The 25,338-nt window shown below is 40.3% G+C and overlaps 1 protein-coding gene across 1 annotated transcript in view; it reads left to right on the plus strand.

Annotated features, from left to right (window-relative positions):
• Nucleotides 1–240: 240 nt before the first annotated feature.
• The window catches only part of COL6A3 (collagen type VI alpha 3 chain), a 106,100-nt gene continuing 81,002 nt past the window's right edge, over nucleotides 241–25,338 (plus strand). The window contains exon 1 of the mRNA XM_066575400.1: nucleotides 241–441. The gene's annotated coding sequence lies outside the window, so the exon portion shown is untranslated. The remainder of the gene's footprint in view (nucleotides 442–25,338) is intronic.

Raw genomic sequence — 25,338 nt, forward strand, 5'->3', positions numbered from 1 at the left:
TTAGAACAGACCACCTGGGTTTTGCTTCATTTACAAAGTCAAGGGATTTGGAGGTGGTTATGATACATAAGTTCCAAAGCGGTTTGAGGGTTAAGCATAAAGCAATGACATCAGTCTGTGATAGGAGCCAGATGGGAACAGTTTGAAGAGGGGGCAGGTTGGAAAGGGGGGAGAGGGCAGGTTCAGAGGGGAAGAGGGAGGGTATTTTGAACTGCTTCTCATTTGGGCAGGGATTATGGGGGACTGGATTTCCCTCTTTCAGTCCTATGCTGCTTCCTTCAATCTCTGCAGCCGGACGCTTCACTACTGTCTTTCCCATTGCCCATAGAAGAAAAGGAAATTACTCTGCCCTGCAGAGCATCAGAGGGATTCTGCCTGAGGAACATGACTGGCACGCACGCGTGAAGTTGACAAGTTATCTTCTATCGCCTCAGCTCAGGGGTATGAGAACAAGAATGCTTCTAACTTAAATAATAGAGCCAATAACCTATGCATATTCCTGAGGGATAAGAACAGTACAAGCATGTATTATACTATTATGAAGATGCAAACTCAGCATAAATACAAACTATGCATGTAGCAGAGCTGAGTTTACAAAATACACTTTTTTAAAATGGGACTGCAGGGGAATCTTATCCTAGCTCCATTACCATGGTGTACAAACAGTGCAGCTCTGTTACATTTGTAGCTGTCAAGGAGCGACTTGCTACTGTACTTACACAGTGGGAGTGATCTGTGCAGGCAAGAAGTGGCAGTTGGGTGCAGGCAGAGGGATAATAGTACAGTGCAATACAGTACAAAGCGATTCAGCACAGTGAAGAAATGACATTGGTGGTCAATTGTAAGCTAGGATAGATACAATATAGATGGTGATACTGTGCTCTATGATGTATGGGTCAGAAATTTAGTATACTGATAAGTAATATGGCAAGTGTAATGAAACTTGACATTTGATCATTTATTATATGGGGCCAAATTAGATTATTTTTTTTGTTTTCCCCAGTGCAATGAGATGGTTAAAAAAGACAATATGCAGAGCACTGGAGTGGGGAGGACTTCTGGAGACAGATGTGTATGCTGGATTCCACTAGTCCCTCATTGCCATGTGGGTGTGCCTGGTCTTCTAGGAATCACTTTTGTAGGATTTCACTTGCAATATAAATGAGCATTTCCATGATTTTGTCATCTGCTCTGTGTCCTATGTTATGAATGGCTGAGTTTTTTTTTTGTTTTTTTTATTGATTAGGCTTTATACTTGTGAATAATCTTTTCTTGCATTCCAAACTTTTCTTATTCTCTTTCTTAATTATTTGGAGATGTCTTATGCGTTTCATGTTCTTCTACTTGTCAGTGGTCGTTGTGTTATTTGCACATTTGGTGTATGCTGTTTTTGTTGTGTGTTTATTTATTTTCTTTTAGCGTTTTGTATTTGCATTGTTGTATCTTTGTGGTTTTGTTTGTGCTTATGTGTCAATAATGTTGCAGTTCACTGATGGTCACTTACAGTATCTATTACGTCTATGTTATCACTCAAAAGACCACTTGTGGACAAATTATGGTTCACCATATTTAAGGGCTACAATTTCCACAACTCCCTAAATGCCAGATATATGTACTGGAGCTGTTGCTGAAACATACAGTTTCACAGCAGTTGGTCCACCACATACTTCCAACCTCAAAGCCCACATAATTATATATATCAGTATACTGTTAGTGTATGTGGTCTTTGATTTACGCTATATAGATATATATTGTGCCTATAGTTTAGATGACCGCGTGTATTTGTAGGGTGGAAGCCACCTTCAAATAGGACAGGCGATGTTGCACCAAACTGAATATAGAGAAGGAAAAGTCTATTAAATATATGAGCAAGTGATATGGGTCTTATTGATGTGATATTGACCCTTGTGCCAAATCCTAGCAATGCCATGGCATCAGTAGGGCCACTAAGTCACAAGTTTGTTGGCAGCAGGCACCAGTTAAGGTGCCTTATGCGGGGTGTCTGAGGGGTACATGGTTGGGGAGCATTGCTCTGATTAGATGGCTATAAGATATGTAGAACTGTGGATGCACTCAACAAATCTGCCACAAAATCTGCATGTCTAACATGGAGTTTGATGCGGATTAACAGCTGAATCACTGTAGATTTGCAAAGGGTGTGCAAATCCACATCAAAATCCACATGTAAGACATGCAGCTTTTCTAGTGGATTATTCCATGGTGTAAAATTACACCGCGTGTCAATGCACCCTAAATGTTCCTTCTCTTTACTATGGCTGGGTTCATTACTTTACAACAGCTGCAATGTCTCTGTTTGCTTTGGATCCTGCTGTCACACAGTTTGGCAGTACTATTTCTACGTTTATGATCTGGCTTTATTCATGTGGGTTCCTGTTAACAATTTGATTTCAGCAGCAGTAATAGTAATCCGCTGCCCTATACATATTCTACATGTTGATCGCTATTAAATAAAATGTTATATGGCGCCATGATACACACCCTTACATTACTATTTATGCAGTATGTACAGGGGTGTGTCTAAGTAGTCCACTACCTCATATGGCAACTCATTGTAGCTCCTCTTCTGGCTAAAAAAACTAATAGAACTTTTTTTTATAATCCAATTTTTTAAAGAGTTTCAACTAGTACATAGCAATCCAACAAAAGGAAGATACCTTAAAAAAGCATATAAAATAACATAGCCAATAGAAATATAAATTGCCCAATATTGCACACTAGACATGCTCCATAGGATTCCACATATGTAAATGGTAAATAGAATAAACTGACAGTGAGGTTAAAAAAAAGTATATATCAAAAGCCCTCAATGGGCAGACGAGGAGCTACTCAATACAGCATACAATAAAGGCATCCTCCAGCCCTAGACAAGAACAGAGTAGAGTAGAATAGAGAACCAGAGAAGGATGAGGAAAAAAAAAGAAGAGCTTTTTAAATGTAGCTGCCACCATGAAAGCCATTATATATAACTAGAATATAGGTTAAACTTATATTACCTTTGGCTATTCCCATTTGAACACATATTACAGGAACTAGATGTCTTCTACCTCATGGGGCTACCATTACGCCTGGTGGAACTCTTTAATTAGTCTCAGTCATCTCAAAGCAATTGCTACAGATACTATATGTTGGTTAAGATTGGTGGCCTCACATTTTAGTATCATCTCTATTTGAACAGTGTGTAGCAAGGGTATAAGAGAGTCTATACACAGTAGATAGCCGTCTCCTAACAGTTGCTGCTAGAAATCTTCTCTGAGAACAACAGGATTGAACAGTCGAAATCCAATTGCCCCAATACACATTAGTTGATTGGACAGACTCGCCAAAATCAGCGGGTTCAGCCGCTATGTATCTAATGTGCAATATTCTCTAACTTCTGACTTACAACTACAACTCCCAGTATCCCTTTACAGCCTTCTACTGCATGGTCTGACAAGGACATGTATCATGTTGTCTTCTTAGTGAGGATAACGTGGTTATTAAGTACATATGTGTCTTCATTTATATGTCAGGTAGGGTACATATTGACTTATGTTATATACTTGGACAGTTTGATTTATGGAATAACTACTGTCCATAGAATGGAAATTTTACTTGTTATGTTTTAAAATTCGCGCCTTCCAAATTTCCTTTTCTCGAACGGCCATGGAAATCAGCTGCTTCTGCCAACACTGCCACACCCTTGGTGGTGTACGTTCTTCTGTTTAAGTAATCCCATGGCTCTGGCAAGGAACAGACATTGCAATGTGAACAGCTAAAAGTACTTATTAAAGGAAATTACCACAGAAGGAGGTGGTGATAGGTAATATAAATATTACTCACATCTAAAAATGTGCTCAATAAGTTGGGCGAAAAATCAGAACACTGAGTACTTTACTTTTTCTCTCTAGCAGTAGAATTTACCATGGCTACATTTTGCGAATCAGAAATTATATATAAATTATACACAAGGAAACAAATTCTATTTTCTTCATATAATGTACTTGTTGGAGCTATAATCACTATAGTCAGGTTTTGTTGACTTTGGTTTGCCCATGAAGACAACAGTGGACTTCAGTCATATTGGGAAAGCTTTACTAAGTTAAATGCAGGAAATCTGGTTTAATTTTCACCAGAAAATCTTTTCCGCCCAGATTTAATGTGTTTTCGATATTTTTGTTGTGTTTCACTACACAAGGGTCTAAAAAAACTAACGTAGCTTTGAACATGATTTAAATGCATAAAATTTTGCCAAAATTTTAGTGCAAGCTTTAGCCTAAAGTAAGCCAACCCAGAGGTGGCATAAGGAAGTGATAAATATATGACATGACTAACAAGATGCACCAAATCTGTCACACAGCATGAGCCACTCTGATAAATTTGGCGCAGTTTCTTCACGGTCTAGGATTAAGCTATCTATAAATTTAAGACTGTAATAATACATTTCCTTTTTTGTGAATGATTCTATGATTATTCTTGGACTGAACTGAGTCAGGTCCATAGAATAATAAGCAACTGGTGGCAGTTGAAAAGCATTACGAATAAATGGGAGGTAACATTTAAATATTGGAGCGTTCAAGGGGGTTATCCCGATATTGATAAGGTATTTCCTTTCCACAGGATTAGAGATAAGTATCTTAAAGCACTGCGGAATAAGTTGGCGCTATACAAATAAAGATTATTATTACGATTGTTGAGGGTCTAACCCGTTTCCCTCCATATGAATAGAGCTGTGTTTTGAGCATGCTCATGACTGCTCCATTCCTCTCTGTTGAACTGTCACAGAAAAGTCAATACAGCCCTCTGCAATCTCCAGTAGTTCTATAGAGATAAGTAACAGAGTGGCAGAATGCATGCTAACCGCTATTCCATTCATAAGTGGACCCCATTCTCAAAATCATTAGGGTCCCTGTGGTTGGATCCCTACGAATCCAAGAGGATACATTTAAATCTTGGGACAACCCCTTTCAATTACATAATTAATTTAAACAAAATGAAGAAAGTTTTTCTTTTTCCTCGCTTCAAACCTCTATTGCTATGGGAGGGTGAGGGTCAATCACTGCTTTATAGAAAATATAGAATGACTTGGATTCATGCATATGACTTGCTGAAATCATAATAAATATGCATCTGGTGTATCCTGAACACGTGATACTATATATATATATATATATACTGTGGGACACAGTATTGGTATGTATAACACACAGAAATTTATATATACAGAACACAAGATTGGGTATATACAAACCAGAGGACTTTGTATATACAGTTCACTGGATTGGAAGTATGCAGAACGGATAACCAGAAGCCAGTATTGGCTACTTGCAAAACACAGAATAATGTATATCCAATACACAGGATTGGCTGCAATTAGATATATCCACAATGTAAATAGGTTGGACAAATACAAACTAATTAACTGCTAAGATTTGTAATATATATATATATATATATATATATATATATATATATATATATATATATATATAATGTCTAAGTCATGATTGTCAGATTTTCCTTGCCCAACTGATGACTGTGTCTCACAAGTAGACCGTAATGGGAAGTATAAGCACACCCTGATCCACAAACCAGCATCATCCTACCTGACTCCCACTCTGATGACTGCTCCATCGTTTTTTTTTCATCAAAACCACTTTTAGGAGGGTTTAGGAATGTGTAGACTCTAATGTGATTCATACAGTAAATATAAACACCTATTTATAGCTAATACTAGCAAAGAGACTCAACTTCGCAGGTTGACCACACCGTTAAAGTAGTAATAATATTTGCCATTGCACATTAATTCAATATTCTTCAGTAGTAGTTCAGTTTTATGGATTTCAATAAATTATTTCGGAAATCCACACCAAAATAAGCATGAAAACAGATTTCTTTTTTAATACAGATTGGTCCATGGAAATATTTTCTGCCATGTCTAAAGGTCATGTTCACACGGCTTAATTAAATGTCAGATCTACGACAACTTTTTCTAACACGGATCTGACACTTATACTTCAACAGAAATCCAACGTAGAACCTTGGAATTCAGGCTCAGATTTGCTTGTGGCTCCACTTATGGATTTAGCCCCATCTAATGGGGCAAATTCCAATACAGTGGCTAGACATGGTTTCTGCACTGAAACTGTATGAAGAATTGATATGGAATTCAAAAACCACACTGAGAAATCTATGTGGTATAAAGAATGGCACGGATTCACATTGCAGTCAACAGAAAGCAAAAATGATGTTGGTTCCAACATGGATTTGTACGCAGAATCCATACACAAAATATGCCATGCTAACAGGGCATAAAGGGGTGGTCCAGGAGTTTTATTTTAGTGACCCATCCTTCACTTGAATGGGATTGAGTTTACAATACTCTTCATACTCTTCACGGCCATTACACAACTTATGGAGTTAGTTCCGGTGCGACTCAGCTCCAACAAACAGTTGACTGGCCGGGAGTTGGCTACCCAGTGGTCTGATTTTGATGACCTATCTGAAGGAGAAGTCATCAATGTAAAAGTCTCGGAAAACCTCTTTAATGGCAATCACAAACATCCAGTTGACCAGTGATAGCCATATTGGGAATTTCTTTTTGTCCACCAGGGACTGTTTGCTATTCATTCCAACCACTAACTAGCAGATGTATGCAGCTGTGTTTTTTGGCATTATTGAGTAGAGTAGCTGCTGCCCAGGATTCACTACATCAAAGCATGAAACCCATGGGCTTATTGATCTTTCTGTCACCACAGTAGATGCCAGATTCACATTTCTGTTCATATACTCCTCCATTACTGTATATTTTGGGCTATTTTGAATTAAAGGCGTATTCCAATTATATCAAGCTATCACTTATCCACAAGATAGGAGGTAACTATCTGATTTTGGGGGTTTGAGGGCTGGGACCCCCACCGATTGCCAGAATGAGAGTTTTACGTCCACCAGTGTAACTGGCAATGAAAGTAGTGGCAGCGCACATGCCCATCCACCGTTTTAGTAATTTAATTTGGACTGCAAAAGATAGCTGATCTCGAGTGTCTTCAGAGGAACAGCAGCATTTTCTTTCTTTCTGAAGTCATGTCTCTTCGTCTTCTCCTCTGACTGCCGCCACTCCATCCTGCACATGGCCGATGTTGGAGGGGCATTTGACGCAACCCTATCCATCTGTGGCTCCCATTGAGATGCACTGTGCCTGTATAAGTTATCTCCGTATCTAAGAAGGACACTGACGCAATACATCTCAATGTGAGTCACTGATGGACGGCATTGCTTCATGTGCCCCTCCGTCAGAGGCCATTTGCAATATGGAGCGGCAGCACTTAAAGGAGAAGGTAAAGGGACGTGGCTTCAAAAAGCAGGAAAGTTCTTCTGAAGACTATATATTATGAAGCTGTAAATGTCCCCACTAGTCATTCTCCTGACCAGACTAAATATAAAGTAGCCAACACTTATAATGCAAAGGGAAAGTGAACTAGTTTTTCATAGCAGCCTTAAGTTCTAGTTGGGGAAGATCTGTGCAGGCCACGTGATACAGGTCCAAGACTGGTCAGAGTCAAAGCCGTCCCATCAGAGACAATCCCTTTCAATATGGGGCGCCTGGGGCAAATGGCTGAAAGATCACAACATGAGTCATTTTGATCCAATTTCAATATTAACATTTCTTTGAAATTCAGCTGGTGTCCATATGCTGTCTGGACTTTTTGCATTTGATTTTTGTGGCCCTGACTAGGGCGCGCCCATGTGAATAGGCGTCAGTATTTTGAAGCCAAAAAAGGGACGCAAAGAATCAAAGATGTATACATTTTCCATTACATCTCCCGTCTTTAAGATCCACTCCTGGCTTCGGCTTTGAAATACTGACCAAATCTATAACGGAAGCAGGTCAGATTTTAAAATAAAGACTGAAGGTTCCTATTGAATAACAGCAAGCAGAGATCTTGAAAACTTCTAAATGATACAAAAGTCCATGAATAAAATGCATCTGCTACTGTAATATGATGATCCGTACCTCTCCTCTTATCTGTATGAGTATAACGTGCTGACAAAGTAATTGAGGGAAAGTGTCTCCCATATATCTGCAAGGGTTAATCCAATCCCCTTTGGAAGCACATGTGCCGGGACGACAGTAGCTTTCCATAAATGGAGAGTTTTCAGGGGCTGAGAAATGCTGGCATCAGAGGCAGACACAGCGATCCAGAGTCCCAGACATCCGTTATAACTCCTTATTTGCCAGAAACTAGGAGATACGTACAGTATGTCAGCACACGGATACTAGTAAACTACTGCTACACTTCTAGAAACTCCGCTTTACATTATATGTCTATTGGGAGTATCCAGAGGCTGCGCAAATTACCCCGTCCGCAGATTACTGAATAACCCTGGTTTCCATCAGCTTCTGACTCTTCTGATTACTTGTGATTAGAAAGCATTATGTGCAGGTTTATGATGTGATGATATAATGGAGGGAGCTTGTGGGACCTGTGTGCTTTAAGTTGCAAACCACCTGGTCCATCTCAGGGTCTGATCACCTGCATGTACTTCCGATTTTAACCCAGCAGAGGGCAGTATTTCATATTACAGCATCTTCCTCCCAAGTACAGTATATGGGACTACTGAGGAGTGAATAGAGGAAGTCCCAGCTTTTTAATATTGCACATCTGTTTTATGAGCATCATTAAGAGAGGTGGAGGAGTCTACTGGTGCATGAAGTACAGACAGGAACCCGAAGGGCTGGAGCCTTTGCAACTATATAGAAGGATGATTTCAGTCCTAGGGGAGTTTCCTTCCTTGTATCCAACAATTTTGGTAGTTTCCTAATGTAATGTCACTTTTGGTGACGTTATCGCGACACTTTGGCATGCTGCATATGAAGATTATATTCAGCAGCTGGCTGGCAAATTTTAGCCTGGAGGGCAAGCGTATAGCACCGGCCCATGAGTAGTGGCCAACCCCAAGGCCGCATTCAGAAGGCCATCTGCGAGGTGCGTCCGAGAATCTCAGGTGCAACTCACATCAAACACATCCGTGCGCTGTCTGATTGCCAGGGACAGTGGTCATTGCATGTCCTACTCTCATCCGGAACACGGACCAGAATAGAATAATTAGCTATAATGAGTCTATGTGTTCTCCATGAAATACATGCACAGCACACAAATGGGATATACGCCTATCTGAATGGACCCTCAGGCCTCATGTCCACAGGCAAAATTGAATTGCGGAATCCGCGCAGGTCACACGTGCCGATGATTCGCAGTTTAATATGCCCATAGACATTCACTGGGCATCCGCAGGTAATTAAGTACAAGCAGATGTCATTTTTTTCCCGATGTGCAAATCACACGCACGGGAAAACACCCGCAGCATGCTCCATCTTCTGCAGATTCCCGCACAGACAGCATCCATTGAAGTCAAAGGAAGCCGTCTGTGCCACTGCATCCATGCTACGGATCGGCAGAGAAGCAGGAGATTTTTTTTAAAAAGCACGGCGCATGTGCGTGCCACGCCGCCCAGCAAGTTGAGTGCATCTGCCGTGCAGAAGAAAGAAGATCCGACCACGACGGAGAAGACCCGCATGGCAGCCGGACAGGTGAATAATCTCTTTTTAGGCCTCATGGTTGCGGGCACGGGTGGAAACTGCTGAGGGATTCCACACTTGGAAACCCTGTGTGCCCGTGGACATGAGGTCTCAGGGTGGAAACACAGGGCGCAGCTGGCCTCACCCAGTCAGACAATGGCCACACAAAATTGTGCCACCCTTGGGAAGTAGAGTTTGACTTTGTGCGACCAGCCACATTGTGTCCCTCCATCCCTAACTTGTTTATCTATTTATCATAGATACAGCACCAGAAATAACCTTAGTATATACATACACAGCCCCAGAACTAGCTTGTACCATGAATATAGCCCCCAAACCAAATTCAGTCCATGAATACAGCCCCAGAACCAAGCTCATAACATAAATACAGCACCAGAAATAACCTTAGTGTATACATACACAGTCCCAGAACTAGCACGAACCGTGAATATAGCTCCAGAACTAAATTCAGTCCATGAATACAGCCCCAGAACCAAGCTCAGTACATGAATACAGCCCTAGAACCAAAATCAGTCCATGAATACACCCCCAGAACCAAGCTCAGTACATGAATATAGCCCCAGAACTAAGCTCATAACATAAATACAGCACCAAAAATAATCTTAGTGTATACATACACAGCCCCAGAACCAAGTCGTACCATGAATACAGCCCTAGAACCAAAATCAGTCCATAAATACAGCCTCAGAACCAAGCTCATAATAAAAATACAGCACCAGAACCAAACTTGGTACATAAAGATAATTTAAAACTTTTATAATGCGGCGGGCTTAGACACAGCTGTTCAGCTCTATTAAACCTCTAATATATAGTTACCATATAATGTACTCAAATCCTGGCTCTACACAGTAGTAATGATTACAGTGCAGTAACCCCCAGTAATCACCGGTGATGTGGTCTCTGGAGTCGAACATATTTGTTGTAGAATGCTGAGGACTGGCCCATTAAAACTACAATTCAGAATGCTAAGAGTGGCTTCACACGAGCGTGTTTTTGTGTGTGCATACGGGCGCACAAAAACACACTTCTATTAGAAACAATGCATTCCCTATGGTGTGTTCACATGTCCGTTATTTACAGGTGTGCGCCTGTAAAGACAGGACATGCGTGCACCATAGGGAATGCACGAATTGCCTTCAATGTAGCCGCAGCTGCTGCTGGCGGCTCCATTGAAAGCAATGGTCTGCCGCCCCCCCCCCCCCCTAATTGTTTTTCAGGGAAGAGCTTATATTTAAAGCTCTTCCCTGAAAAACAATTAAGGAGTGCTGGCAGACCATTGCCTTCAATGGAGCTGAGGGCAGCAGCCGCAGCTTCATTGAAGGCAATGCACACCTGCATACACACGTGTTTTTGCGCGTATGGGGGTATGCACATATGTACGCACCTATGTACGCACAAAAACACGCTCGTGGGAAGCCACCCTAAGAGATGTTGCCTTAGTAAGACAACCCCTTTAAGAAAGTTGTTATCTAGCTTCCCTAATCTCCCCCAACTGTTATCATAGGGTAAACCTCATCTGGCTATACATTTCCCAAGCACTGGCCAAATGGGCTTTCTTACAGAACTCTTGCGGCACATAGAAAGGGTCCTAAGCAGAATGCTCTACTACAACATCCATATGAGTTTTCCGGGACTCTAACATTGATTACCTAATCTTAGGCTAGCTCAGCAATATCTGATTCATGGGAGGAAGTTGCTGTTTAAAGACACCACCAGCTCTATAGCCTCCTCGCTGCACATCAGGCACAGCGCCGTACATTCTGTAGTGGTGGTACCTGGTATAGCAGTTCAATCCCATTCACTTAAATTGGGCTGAGCTACTTCCAGGCCATGTGATGAATGAACATGACATCACTGACCTGAGTGGAGGCCTCTGCGCTCACCTGTGCACCAAGGTCTCTTCAAACAGCTGATTGGCGGGGGTCATCAGTATTAGAGTCTCACAAAACCCTTTTAACAGACAAATACTCCATGTTCAGGGGTTACTGTAGTCAGACCACCCCTCAAACACCATAGAAGTAGGTTGTATAAAAAGGAAATACAGCAATGGTAACAACTGTCACATAAAGTTTACAGTCCATAGGAATACACTCAGTGATACATACATTAAAATCTCAATAAGATTTGCTTTGCACTTTTTCCACCCCATATCACCCATATATATGTTAATTATTATTGGTCACTTATTAACTGTTGACCAGAACTCAGCCCTGCGCTCCTTCCATTCTGCATTAGGCTTAAACACAGGAGGGATTAACTTGTTACCAGTGAGAGGTTTCATCTCCAAAAATGGTGCCAAGCAGATTATTATACTATAAACTCATTCTACAGATAAAAGCGGCGTCGTTTCTCTGCTCTCCAGTATAATGCATCATGTTCTGTCCTCTTTCATGTCGTAAATTATAAGTAGCTTTGGACGTACAGGCTGACTGCTGATATATTATACTACTGGACTTCACGAAAGAACTCTTCAATTCTGCTTACTTTTATTGCTGCCAAATGTGTCAAAAATGATTCTTGTAGCCATGACATTTTATATTATTTACTTAAAACAATAGCGGCTACAATATACAATAGAACATCATCATACATGCCAAGAAATTCTCCAAAAGAGACATTTTAAGGATTTTAAAGGTGAAGTGGCTGAAGCCCCAGTGGATAGTGATAGGCTGTACAAGGACATGGTCTTAAGCCTTTCCAATCCAATTTGTATCCTGGTTTTCCTAGGGGGCTTACTCTTTTTCTGCTGTTATACAACAGCGCTATCTGCTGGCTAAAGCCAGTACTGCATGAGGTGACACATTGGTTAGGCTCCGACAGCAGAGAGGCTGGCAATGTACAGTAAGAGAGCCCCGACGGATGTCTTCCTACATCGGAGCTGTACAGCCCTAAATCATAATGTCTTCAGAGGTCAGACAGTGGATTGGAAAGGGTTAAAGGTTAGCAGAATAGAAGATGTATTTGAGTCCTGAGAATAGGGAGACCCACAACTTCTGCTGTATTTACTATTATACTGTGTGTGTGGTGAAGGATACTCTATGAAATAGTCCTATGGTCTACAGTATACCCCAAAAGAGTATTCTGGGGTCCATTGGCGACTCCTTCTCTGGAATATCTTGCAGCTCAGGTAGGAATTTATAAATGCACATGTGGAAGTTTTCTGATGTTTAGTAGTTGCAAATTTTGGCACATGTTGTTTTTCATTCTTTTTCTTACTTTTTTTTTACGACACTCGTCGCTTTTCAAAAAAACTCATCGGAGCTTATTGGGCTTTTCCTGCCACTGCCCAACAGGCTTGGCATAATTTACACCAAAAACTGACCTAAATTATGGCTCAGATCTACACTAGGTTATAGCTGTATAGGTTTGATCTCTGACACACATACTTCCATAAAATACATCTAATTCGTTAAGAGGTGTGCCACTTTTGACGCATCTTACTCCTGTGCGGTTTGTATTAAGATAGGCATAGAAAACACCTGTATTAATGAATCAGAGTCTTAATATATAGTAATTTTGGGTCAAGTCAGACCAATATCTCTACTGACATACAGAGCAGATAACATACCTAAGCCTGCCGAACACATAATTCTGCATGACTCCACCATATGCATGCATGCTAGGATTGACCAATTCCAAAATGCCCAATCCTTTTCAACCAGGATGCCTGCTGTTGGGAGACGGCTAGCTTTAGGTATCATTCTCCCTAGCACTTGTGTGCTTTTTGATATGCATCCCAACATACAGTCATCCGCATAATGCCTTGCGCTAGAGCTATACATTAACTTTGGCCACATCACAGGTCAGGCAACGAAAGCTCCCTGTGTAGCTCTGAAACCTTACACTCTTATTGAAGTCAATTGGATCATTGTGTGACTTTCAAGATGCAGCGACCTCAACCTGCAGATTGCAAAAATCCAACCTGGACTCCATTGACGTCAATGAGAGTGCGAGTTACAAAGCAATTTTTGGTTGTGTGACTTGTGTCATGGTCAAAGTTGCCATGTAGCCCTAGTCTTCCTTTCGGGTCAGCTATGATTAGGTGAATGAGAGTTTCTCCTATCACTCTTGAGAGGCTCTCATAAGTTAATTTAAGTCATGAAAAGTCTTGTTTTTTAGTCACTTTTATGTAATTTAGACATTCTTAAAGAACAGGATCTCAAGGTTCGGTATCATCTTTAGAGTCATTTACAGAACGGTTCTGGAGGTGAAGGCGTTAACCAGTCAGCTGGAGATGCTCCGTGTATGAGAAGTACTAATAAGTACGGTTGTGATTATGCTCTGACAGATGTCTTTAATGTTCAGCTAATCCCACCAGTCTTCAGAATCGAATGTTTATTACAAATATTTGAACAAGCAGAATCCATTGAGACTCTTCACTCTACCACTGCTTGTGGGAATAATGAATCCGGTCAGAGCAATGTTAACTGACAAAGTACTAACATATGTATGTTTCATTTCTCCTTCCCACATGGATAGCAATAATACATTTCTTAGGCTTTGTTCAGAAGGTAGTATTCTGGTCAGTATTTTGCATCAGCCATTGGAAGCCAAAACCAAGAGTGGAACCAACAGAGAAAAAGCATAATGGGAAGATCTGTATATCTTCCATATTTTGGACCATTCGTGTTTTTGGCTCAAAAAAATGACCCAATACTACTATGTTAATGGGGCCTTAATTGTACCAATATGGCACCCAAAAAGTGAGAAAAAAATTCTTGCACTTGCAATTATTGGAGAAAATTCTAGATTGATGTCTTACATGCAGTTTTTAGAATTGAAAGTTTTCCCCAATCTACTGTATGGAAAAAACTGCCCAAGAAAGGCCACGCCTAGACCATGATAATCTGATGCAGTAATTCATGCAATGTGAAAATGAGGCAGAATTACTGTATATGGAATCTAAACATCTCTTTCAAATGTACTTAATGGCCCTACCCTTTCAAAAAGTTGAACATAAAAAAAATTAAGATGCACATTCATATGGGGTTGGTCTGCCCTTGTTACTATAATAGCTTAGGCTCTATTCACATCTGCATTGTGCTTTCTGTTTAACGGAAATTGTGAGGCAGTGCCAGAATTGTCATACTATAGATATTATTGATGCCAGACTGGGCCAATTGTCTTTAGGTAAAGGGGTTGTTCCACAATTGACTTCTATCACCTATTCATAGGATAGGTGTACTGTATAAAGCAATGGGTGTTTAGGAAAAGCCATTAAATCAATTAGATGTTATCTATCTATCGGGAGAGGTGGTATTTATAAAGGGTGGTGTGCCACAATTGTGCTGTAAAAAAGTAGCAAATTATGGCAAATGCCACGTTCACCCTATAATTTGCCTTTTGTGCACTTCTCTTGCCACACCAAGATGTTGAGAAAAGTGTGTAAGGTTCAGTGAGAGATTGGCTTGCTATGACACAATAGGTTTACAGACAGAAAGTTATATAAATTCTATACCTGGTGTAGAGTTCAATATCTGGCGCATGGACATTCCAAGTTGAACTAAATTTATTCCAATCTTATTCTAGTACATTTCTATTTAAGACTGGCATATGACCACCAGTCTATAGTAAATTCCCCCCTGTGTGTATTATGTATTGCTTGCAAAAATTGTGGCTACTGAACTTGGTTTTGATTACTACACAGTTGGATGCAGAAAGTCAAGTCTGGAAGTCTGTTCTTCAATTATATAAATAGTAAAAGGATTAATACGGAAAGTATTGGCCTTTCAATAAATAATGTAGGAAAAATTGTAGAGGTCAATGAGGAGAAAGCAAATCTATTAAATTGTTTTTTCTCCAGCATATTCACAAATGAAAATGCAATGTAAGATGAGATGCAGAGTGATAAAGTAAACTCTCCACTAAATGTCACCAGTTAAACCCAGGAAAAAGTGCAGAGCCGCCTTAAAAAGATGAAAATAGACAAATCATCGGGTCCTGATGGCATACACCACTGGGTTCTTAGGGAATTAGGTAATGTCATAGACAGACTGTTGGTTCTTATTTTTAAGGACTCTAAAGTGATGGGGTCTGTTCCACTGGATTGGTGCTTAGCCAATGTGGTGCCAATATTTTAAAAAGGGTCAAAAAATAAACCTGGAAAAAACAGTCCGGTAAGTCTTACTTCTATTGTGGGTAAAATGTTTAAAGGGTTTCTAAGAGATGCTATCCTGGAGGACCTCAAAGAAAATAGCTGTATAACTCTGTATCAGCATGAGTTTATGAGGGTTCGCTCCTGTCAAACCAATCTGATTAGCTTCAATGAATGAGGTAAGTTCTAGACTGGATTAGGAAGAGTCATTGGATCTTGTATACCTTGATTTTTCCAAAGCATTTGATGCTGTGCTGCATAAAAGGTTGGTATATAAAATGAGAATGCTTGGTTTGGGTGAGAATGTGTGTAAGTGGGTAAGTATCTAGTCAGTTATAGAAAGCAGAGGGGGGTTAAAAAATGGTACCTACTCTGATTGGGTCACCGTTACTAGTGGGTTACCACAGGGGGCAGTATTGGGCCTTATTCTTTCTAATATATTTATTAATGACCTGGTAGAAGGATTATACAATGAAATAGCAATATTTGCAGATTATACAAAACTATGTAAAGAAATTAACACAAAATGACATAGTGCAGTTGCAAATGGATAAGTTGGGGGATTGGGCAGAAAAGGGGCAAATAAGGGTTTAACACTGATAAATGTAAAGTTATGCACATGGGCAGGAAAATCCATGTCACCATTACACACTAAATGGGAAACCACTGGGAAACACTGACATGGAAAAGGACTTTAGGATTCTAGTTAACTGTAAACTTAACTGGAGCAACCAGTGTCAGGCAGCTGCTGCCAAAGCAAATAGGATCATGGGGTGCATCTAAAGAGGTCTAGGAGCACATGAGAAGAACATTGTTCTCTTTACAAGTCACCGGTCAGACCACACATGGAATATAGTATACAATTTTGGGAATCGGTACTCAAGAAGGACATAACAGAACTTGTATCACTAAGTGTGGAAAGACAACACTCTATGTAACGTTTCTAAAAAAGGCGACCGGAATCTCCCAGATCACCAGGGGTGTGTTTTCTGAGAAATCTTCAATATTCCTTAGGGAAGTTTAGCAGGAAATGGAAATTATTTAAATAAAGATTTATCAAAGCCAACATATATGCCGTATTAGGGCTTGCACACATAACTACTCCCAATATAAACATAAGGAACAGTGTGTATTATTATAAGCTGAACATCAACCCAATGGGGGATTTGTTAGGGCTACAGGGTAACAGATTGTAGCCAGTGATATTCACAGGGCTATAGCTGGTTCACACTTTCATGCCTTCACAGGTCACCATCCTGGGACAGGAGAATCCAGTATTTGTTGCCTCCTACCTTTCACATACTTTTGAAAGGAGAGCTGCATTACCCTCTAGTCTCTTCCTCACTTGTTAGCCATCATTTGTGTACATGTTGCCACAGCCATTGGGTTAGGGAATAGACTAAATTGAATTGTGTGCCCTTTTTCAAGTGCCTTATTGTAGCCTAATGGGCAACCCCCATAGCATATATACTGCACACTTCATTGGAACCATTAATGCAACATTACTTTCTGAATAGATTTTAAGGGCGACTATGAAAACTAACACAGGCTCTGTTCACACTGCTTTAAAACAATTGCACATAAGAGGAACTTTACTAAGCCAAATTTGCCACAATTCTGGCTCAGTTTGCTCCAGTAAAGCAGTGTACATGCCCTAGACATTTATTATGTGTTTTAGATACTTCGTGCACCTCACCTGATAAGGTGGTGTAGATTAGCAGAAAATAGGGCATGGTTTAAAATACGATAGCAGGAAGAAAAATTATGCCAAAATTTTGCCATAAACAAAGCCAACCTATAGGAGATGTAAGATTAGAAAAAAAAGTCTCTAATGATGCAACTAATTTATTTGATGCATTTTAAGAATGTCTAGTATAAATGTACATTATTCAACTATTGGGCAGGATTAGCACATCTGCCCCAGCCATAGAATATACATTGATTTGAAGCAGAACAGTAAAAGAGAAGTGAGCAGACCTCAATGGTAACCATGTTGGTTTACATGCATGTGCTCCAGGTATTTTTTTCACATTTTAGAACCCCCTTTTAGAAAGTACTTGAGGTTCCAGAACGTATGCAGAACTTTGAAGCCTTGCACTCTTATTTTGCTTTCTAATGAGCATTATATAGCACTAAATTGCAGCAATGTTGTGTTGCTTCTGATGTCAGTTGTGTTCAGATACACCAAAATAAGATATTTCTCGCACTCCTCCTGGACTACAGCTGGGCTCCTGAGTTGACACTTTAGATGTACAATTTTGTCTTATCCACCATGTGCTCATAAATATAGAATGCTTACAAAAGCAACTGATTCATTAAACATAGTGGTCACTGGCAAAGTAATGGCATTTCCTTTCTTCTCATCACACAGCCATACTGTTCAATGATACAATTTTTCTTGCCTGCCACTGCCACTAGGGGGGGCTTAGGAGTTCACTCTCTTTAATGATGGCGTTGAGGGAGATAATTGAGATTAATAGGAGCAGTATAACTTGGTATGCAGTAGACTCTCCCTGGAGCTCTGTCAGGCAGCCAGAAGTTTATGCGCAGAGGAAAGCAGGGGATTAGGAGCTCTACTGGTTCTACAGCTGTTTCTAATATATGAATTATTGCATATTATTTTTGGTGGTGGTTCCTGCAGATGTTATGCTGCCTGTACCTTCTTGTACTCATTTAAGGCTTTAATCACCTTTGATGTCAAGGATATCACAGCATGCAGCACCATTCTTGCCATAAATGTGATGGAAACATTGATGGAACTGATGGCTGACTTCATTATAAGTCAATGAGATACTTTGGGTGCTGCTCAGATTTGCTAGAAACAGAAGGCCTAGTAAAGATGACCCCCAGCCAGGGAAACCATAGGCAAGTACAGACATTGATTTACTGCTTTGGGAAAGACCACAGGGCTTAGCATTAGCTGTGGATAGCATTGCACCTCCACAAGGAACCACAGGGCAAAAGCCCAGTCACAGGCATTTTCAAAGCCACAGCCTTGTTTTGGTGAATCAACAGGTAGAGACCATATAATTGCTTTAAACCAGTCACTTTTACTAGCAGGAACAGCTTACTTGCAGTACCAGGCCTGTCGGTTGCATAGTGCAGCCTTTTCCATCAGGAATAGGTATTATTTTCTTATTAGGCATTGTTCCACTAAGAGAAATGATCCCCTATCCACAGGATAGGGAATAACTAGCTGATCAATAGGGTTCGACTGCTGGAAATCCAACGTATTCCCACAAGCTTCCCAAATGAATGAAGCAATGGTCATGTAAGCACACTATCGCTCCATTCATTCCAGTAGGACAGCCAGAGACAGTTCAGTTCAAGCACTTCATGTGATCCAGCAGTTGGACCCCCGATCAGCTAGCTGTCCTCCATCCTCTTCATACTTTTGTTACAACCCATTTGGTTAGGTTTCCATTGCTTTTTGGCAGCCAGAATACAATAGTCTGCTGCATTATTCTTTCCTGTAAACTCCTGAAACCTGGAGGAAAATTGTCAAATCCAGTAGAGGTCAATGGAATCTGTAAGGATCAGTTAGGAGGATCTGTTACACAATGGATCTGTGATAAATGTCATAGCTCTAATAATGGAAACCATGAAGTAAGTGGGAACTGAAATTAACACATAAGTCACTTCTTATATATTTTTATGGTGAAGTTCTAATAATAACATATTCTTCATTAGTGATGAGCGAGCATACTCACTAAGGGCAATTGCTTGAGCGAGCATTGCCCTTAGCGAGTACCTGCCCGCTCGAGAGAAAAGGTTCGGCTGCCAGTGGCAGGCAGGGAGCGGCGGAGGAGAGTGGGGAGGAACGGAGGGGAGATCTCTCTCTCCCTCTCTCCCCCCTGCTCACTGCCACAACTCACCTGTCACCCACGCCGGCAGCCGAACCTTTTCTCTCGAGCGGGCAGGTACTCGCTAAGGGCAATGCTCGCTCATCACTATTCTTCACCCATTCTTTGTTTTCATGGATCCTCTAGTTTTGCATTCGTGCAATTAAGCTCAAGATTATTAGAGGCAAATGGCCAAAGTGTTTGAGTTCTGTTTGCCTAAAGACAAATATTAGATATATTAATAAAAGCAAAAAGAACATATTTGTACTCATTATTTGTACCGTAGAACATTACGCATTCATTAAGAAAAATATACTAATATTTCACGTTCCAAAATTTACTAAAACTCATAATTGTTTTTTATATTCTGGAAGATTAAGATCATAATCTGCCCAAGACAAGACAGCTTGAAGTTTTGAGATCTGAAGCTAGTAGAAAGAGAATCCTAGAAATGAGCTATGACCTTTTCCTGGCTCCAGGAGGAGAAATGGTTCTACAGCCCAGATCCACAGAGCCACATGTGCAATGAATCAGCCATCCTGGGGAACAGCTGACTCTAGTTAGTTTGTCCCCTATCCCTTTGAATCTGACATGCTTCTGATCTTCTCATCTGCTGTGCACATTGTATCCTCATCTTTTAGCCTGGTGCACTATAATTAAACTATGCAAGGCCCACAAAGCGTGAATTTTGCATATATAGTCAGATCACATGATTGGGATGTTGGGATCAAAGAAAGCTATGTTGCAAGACAATGGTGGGACCCTTTTGTCATTGAGCGAATGCCAAAGCTTTGCTGTGCTTGTCCATCAGAGAAATTAAAGTCATTATTATTCACTAGGCTGTAAAATCTCTTGTAAGAGTCTTTCTTTTACCAAATAACCTTGTAAAGAATCCTATACATTAGCAAACATTGTGTCTTCAGTTAGAAAAAACAAACATTAAGCCATTTCTACAAAATTCAGATGTGTGACCCTAAACCTGGCACTAAGCAAAATGATCCACTGTTGTCTAATTGAAAAAAAACTGTCTTAATATATATCCCCCTATAGATTCATTGCCAACATTTTCATAAATGTGCGGTCTTCCACTTCTGGAACAAACTTTTGCTCCAGGAGTGGTTATATTTAGAGTTGAGCGAGCATGCTCGTCCGAGTTTTAGCGTACTCGATGGTGCTCATTACTCGAGCGAGTACGACCCCTCCCCGTTTTGGCCCCTCACCGCATTACCACTTCAAGAGAGAGAGACGAAAAAAAAAGCTCGGCACCTGGCGGGTCAAATACAAAAATGCTCGGGTCTCCCATTGACTTCAATGGGGTTCGTTACTTGAATAGAGCTCTCAAATATTACGAAAAGCTCAACTCAAATAACGAGGACCCAAGCAACTGGTATCATCAATACCTGATCATCAATACAGTTCATATGAGCAGCAGTATGGACATTATTTGAGCCAAAAATACAATGTCGGGGATATTAGTTTACTACCAGTATGACCCATTAACCCTTTCCAATCCACTGCCTGACGTCTGAAGACATTATGATTTAAGGCTGTACAGCTCCAATGTTGGAAGACGTACGTCGGGGTTCTCTTACTGTATATTGCCAGCCTCTCTGTCGTCGCAGCCTATCCAATGTCTCACCTCATGCAGTACTTGCTTTAGCCAGTATATAGCGCTGTTGTATAATGGCAGAAAAAGAGTAAACCGACTAGGAATACAAGGATACAAATTGGATTGGAAAGGGTTAAAGGTAACTGTTGACAAACCATTGATAGGAAAACTTGTCATCAATCTTTCTGCTCTGTGTTGTTATATTACATTACAATAAATATGGATGGTAAATTTAGCATTTGATATGAGACACCATTTAAGCATTGTAGTAACTCTGGCTATTAGATTTCAATGACTTTTAAGATTTCCCTATAAAGGGGGTGTGCCTTTGCTAGCCGTTTTGTTGCAGAAAGCAGACAGCTCCATACATTGCACAATGGTCTAGCTTGGTACTGCAGGCTGGGTCCTATTGAAGTGAATGGGACTCAGCCAGCATTACCAACCTATGCCACTGCACAATGTATGGAGCTGTCTGCTCCCTTTTTAGAAGTGGGACAAGCCCTTTAAATCAATCCAGCAGGCTACTGTACTTCTCTTTAGTAGAAAGCACAGTTGCAGAGAAATTGTGTTTGTACACAGTTATATGCACCGTGTAAATGTTTCCCATCCAATCTAAATATATTTAACAAAGTAGTAAAAAATAAGTCTTTGTTTATTCATTGAGCTATCTTCCAGGATTTTGCGGCCAGCAGGCAAAATAAAAATGTATCTCTTCCTTCTCTCTTATCTGCAGATGGCTTTAGTTTGGGAACATTTCTAAAACTAATTGCTAATGAAAAGTAATAGACTAAAATGCATGAGTAACATCCTGTGGAATAAAAGGGAAAACGATCGTTCAAATAACCAGTAAAGTGTACAAACGATTTTTGTTTGGGTGCTTTTACACCAAGCGATTGTTGTTCCTTTTCACAGTCCCTGAAGCGCACAACCCCCTGCAGAGTTTTTGGCTAGTCATTGTAAAGCAAATGATTGACTATTTACACCAGATGATAATTCATCAACCAACCACTATTTTTAGGTGAGCTGAAAAAAAGCAACTGGCGCCTAGTAAACCCCTTTTTTACTACTTACCCGATTGGTGGCCATGTAAAACGGAACAACTGTCGCTTACATTTGCTCTATCGAGCGACTATTCAGACAATAGTTATTCCATGTAAAGCTACCCAAACATAAGAGCTTTAACACTAACCATTTTTGGTACAAGAGATTAATAATAAGTTTTACTTATCGAACTAGATAATAGTTGTCATTAGTCTGATCCATGGTCAAAGGCACTGGCCTCCAACCTATGGCTGTCCAGCTGTTGCAGATCTACTCCTAGCATGACCAAAGACAAGATGTGCTGTGAGCGTTTGTTCTTCAACTCTGGGACAGTTATGGGTTGGTGACCACTAGTCTATACACTGTACAAAACTAATTCTATAGTCTTCATATACATTTTATGTCCAAACCAAGGAAATGTTCATGCATACTCCGGGATCTCCGCTTGAGGGATATTCAAGGTATCCACAAAATGCCGCAGTGCTACATCTCAGCTGTCTTCTGCCTTGCCTGGCATCTGGAAATGTGTACAGATGTATCAAAGTTTAACCTGACTGTCATAAGTTTCTGCAACAAGTTATCTCAAGCCATTGAAGAGCTATTGCTATTTTATCTTAGCACAACAAATGCCATTGAAAGGTTATTAGATAGGCACAAAACATTTTCTCAACATGCCAGGAATCAAGTTAAACTTTGCTACAGCGATGTGCTACCAAATCCACTATAGGCAACTCCAGATGAATGCAAGACTATTAAGTTCCAGCTTTGTCACCCATGGGGCACATCCTATGTTGCTAGGCAGGAAACTGAACATATTTCAGCTGCTTCTTAGCCAACAACACATCTGGATAATTATTTATTGTGGAGGCTGAAAAACTCTCTAATGAATAATTGCAATGGGAAACACTGGAGTTTCCCTTTAACTGTCCAAAAACTTTTATATGAAGTTCTAAGACACTTTTGGTGCAACTCACGAACAATGCTTTACTTCTGTTCTTATGTTTAAATCTCTCGTTCGTCTAATAGATACTTTTCTGTTCCATATAATGCAGGATGTAAGTCAAAAATTCCATATGCAACTTATTAATAAATAATTTAGTTCATACTTGGCACTTGACAGTCGCTTTACAAGGACATTCCTGGGCAAGCAGTGAACGTATGCTTTTAATGACACATACCAGCCATTAAATGTCTTTTCCAAGGGCAGTAAATTAGATGCCTATATGGAAAACACTTCTACTGTCCCAACAATATGAAGGCATTTCTAATTTGAGACGTGTGAATGGTGTGCACTGGCAATGAGCAGACTGAGGTAATCTCACTTCCTGGCATAGAGGCGAGGAACAAGGCAAAGTGACCCGCCAGAACCATGGCACTGGTGAAAATACAGATTTACTCCTGTATTGTTGTCGCTATGACCCTGTTCAAGTCCATGTAAGAAACACCTCAACTAAATATGAAATCTCCATATTGTATCTTCCATTTGTAATGGATTTTAATTCTTACAGGATTCCAGTTGTCACGTTACAACATAAGTTATCCTGCAAGTGATTAAAGGGGAAGATTTGGCTGTGATACTGATAGCCACAAATCTGCAACAACAATACATTGCCTTAAGAAGAAAAAAAGGATTGAAGTTCTCTATTTTTATATACAAAGTTCTGCCCTTCCCTAATTTTTTAACACAATTTTGTATATGTTTGAGACGACTTCACCATAGAAAGGAAAATCTGCAGCAAAGCTGTAAGAAACAACAGAAGGAAAAGCACATACAGCAATCATACCAAACTAGAGATGAGCGAACGTGCTCGTTTAGAGCAATTACTCAATTGAGCATCGCTTTTTTCGAGTAACTGCCTAATTGGGCGAAAAGATTCGGGGGGCGCCGGGGGTGACTGGGGGTTTGCAGTGGGGAGTGTGGGGGAAAGAGAGAGAGAGCTCCCCCCTGTTCCCCCCTGATACCACCCCACTCCACCCCGCCGCCCCCTGAATCTTTTCACCCGAGTAGGCAGTTACTTTAAAAAAAGCGATGCTCGATCGAGTAATTGTCCTAAACGAGCACGTTCGCTCATCTCTATACCAAACATTTTAGCTTTCATGACTTTCTTAGGAAATAATGCAGTATTTTAGCATCCATAATAGGACCATAAGACCAGAACCACTTCCCACGCTTCTGCTGAACCAAACTTAAGGCTCTTTTATATTCAAAGATAATTCTTTCAAACAACTGAAAGATTGAAAGATTAAGCGATCTATTTGCATAAAGTATAAATGGCCATTAACACTTGATCATCTTCATTTGCATGTAAAAGGGCCTCCAGGAGCTATTTGCAGAGCCCAGCATGTGTTCAAACACACGCCAAGCCGTGCAAACAGCTGCATTGTTCTCTGACGGATTGCATTGTTCTCTCCCGGCTAGTGTAAACATGCCATGGGGAGAAGAGCATGTGATTTATTGAGAGATAAATGTGTTTGCTTTATCTCTTAGTGGCTGAATAATGGATTTTAAGTTAACCTTAAAATCATCATTCGAACGAAAACTGCATGATGCCCGCGTTTACATGTAAAGATTATCACTCATTTTCAGCCATTTGAACGAATTTTGAGAGATAATTGTTGCATGTAAAAGGGCCTTTAAATCAGTATAGGGTTCCTAATTAATTTATTTTGGTTCTGTAAAAACTGCAGGTTGTTGACTATTGTATTACTGGCTTGTGCTAGGTTCACACTACTGTGTCATGTTGAAAAGTACCTAAAGTTTAAAACTTTTCTCATAAATCAATAGTAAAAGCGAATTAAGACAGTTTGTAACATGTTTCCTTAGTGAAAATGCTTCTTTTTCTACTTATTAGTCCCTCCTTTCTCTTTGCCTGCACTGCTCACTCACTCTACATGTACTTATAACATTGGCTATCACAGAAGTCTGTACACAGATCAGATTACAGCTGTAGCCTATACAAGTCTATGGAATGGGAGGAGAGGGGGAGGAAGCTGCTGGGAGAGATAATAATGAGTGTTTTATCTCACCATTGTCCTAGATTCACATAAAACGTCTAGTTACTGTGTAGTGTTCTTCATGATGTAATCATGTCTCTGTGTGTATGTCTCTCTATCTCTTCCCCCGCAGCCCTTCCTCCCTTTTCCTCTTCGCCTT

The sequence above is a fragment of the Eleutherodactylus coqui genome, chromosome 8, assembly GCF_035609145.1.
Source record: "Eleutherodactylus coqui strain aEleCoq1 chromosome 8, aEleCoq1.hap1, whole genome shotgun sequence".
In the NCBI taxonomy this organism is placed as follows: Eukaryota; Metazoa; Chordata; class Amphibia; order Anura; family Eleutherodactylidae; genus Eleutherodactylus; species Eleutherodactylus coqui.